At 45.1% G+C, this 1,751-nt stretch overlaps 1 long non-coding RNA gene across 1 annotated transcript; it reads left to right on the top strand.

The window, feature by feature from the left end:
* Positions 1 to 141: 141 nt before the first annotated feature.
* LOC125228505 lies at positions 142 to 561 on the top strand. Its single transcript, XR_007177298.1, has 2 exons — positions 142 to 185; positions 420 to 561. It is a non-coding gene; the product is annotated as an uncharacterized LOC125228505 (long non-coding RNA).
* The last annotated feature ends 1,190 nt before the right edge of the window (positions 562 to 1,751 follow it).

Raw genomic sequence — 1,751 nt, 5'->3', positions numbered from 1 at the left:
GCCGACGCAAGACACGGCGTAAGGTAACTAAGCTAGGAACATACTACGCGGACGTCCGTCGTAAATCGACCGCGACCGCGAACGATCAGTGTGCACGGTCACCAAAACATCCAGCGAGCCAGATTTCGATCGGACGTCCATGCGCTCAAGGCCACGTCCACGTCCGTCGACCGATAGTTTGCACGGTTAAAGCTAGGAACACACTACGCGGACGTCCGTCGTAAATCGACCGCGGACGGGAATCTGGACAATGGAAATACACATAACCGTGCAAACTATCGGTCGACGGACGCGGACGGAGACCTTGAGCGCACGGACGTCCGATCGAAATCTGGCTCTCTGGATGTTTTGTTCCGTGCACACTGATAGGTCGCGGTCGCGGTCGTTTTACGACGGACATCCGCGTAGTATGTTCCTAGCTTAAGTGTATATTCATTGTCCAGATCCCCGTCCGCGGTTGATCGACGACGGACGTCCGCGTAGTATGTTCCTAACTTAAATTATTAAGGATGATTTACTAGTAGGTACTACTTATATTAAATGCTGTACCTTTATATTTTACTTTGCCTTTGTTTTATTTAAGTGCCCTGAAATACTTTACTGTGGGGGTTTTACCTACACATTCGGTGCCGCCTGTACCCAGTCCCTATAGTCGGGTTCACTGAACATAGGCGTTAGTCGCTACAATTTTATTATCGGTTACGCTCGTAGCGCGTAGCACGCGCCGGCATTGAATCATCGCGAAAGTACACGCTCATGGTGATAAAACTTCGTCGTCGGCCTAAGGCGAATGTGCTACACTGAAATCGACGTGTTACCTCACTGCCACACTAGATTACAGGTTCACAGTGTTCACCATAATTGTGGTGTTCACACACAGGTTCACAAAGTAAATCGGAGACAGAAGAGCCCTGATAGGACAGTCCGGGCTAGCCAATCAGAAAGGCAACGCCTCCAATCTCCTTTCCGCAATTTCTTGAGCAAAACGTGTATTAGTTATTTTCTCCTCACTAGCTCGGAAACACGTGTTTTGTCCTTTAATACCAGCGGGTAAAAACGCATTTTATCCACTAGTGGGTAAAGTAATTTGACCTTGAATAAATAGAGTCAAATTAACTGCTTTAAAATTGGTAAAAGTGATGAATCTAGTAATAAAGATGATTTACCACCTGTGGAACTACTGGAAGCAGTGATAAACGCATTTTTTGCGTCGTAGTTTCCTCGCTATAGTGAGGGGAAAAGTTTTGTGTTACACTCAGGTGCAAATGTATTTTACTTCTCGTGTGTTAAAAAACTCGCAAGTTCAGGATTCTAACTCTCAAACCACTCGCTTCGCTCGTGGTTCAACTGTAGGATCCTTTCACTTGCTCGTTTTTCAATTCCACACTCGGCGTTAAAATACAACTTTTCCCCCTTGTATAACAAATAACTATTGCTCTACAAGGGTGCAACTCCCTCCTCCCCTCACTATAGCGAGGAAAGTACAACGCAAAAAGCGCGTTTATCAATGCTTCCAGTAGTTCCACAGGTGGTAAATCATCGTCATCCCTAGATTCACTCACTTTTATCAATTTTAAAGCAAAAAAAATATATGGTAATTTTTCAAGGTCAAATAATTACTTTATCCCCTAGTGGATAAAATGCGTTTTTACCCACTGGTATTGAAGGACAAAGTAAGTAGTCCTCCTCACCGATTTCGGCGATGGCGACCTCAGCAACTATGGATTACGCCTGTTATGGGCTCTAATATG

Source organism: Leguminivora glycinivorella, chromosome 8 (assembly GCF_023078275.1).
Source record: "Leguminivora glycinivorella isolate SPB_JAAS2020 chromosome 8, LegGlyc_1.1, whole genome shotgun sequence".
In the NCBI taxonomy this organism is placed as follows: domain Eukaryota; kingdom Metazoa; phylum Arthropoda; class Insecta; order Lepidoptera; family Tortricidae; genus Leguminivora; species Leguminivora glycinivorella.
The sequence above is the reverse complement of the archived record's forward strand: the minus strand, read 5'-3'. Positions and strand labels throughout refer to the sequence as shown.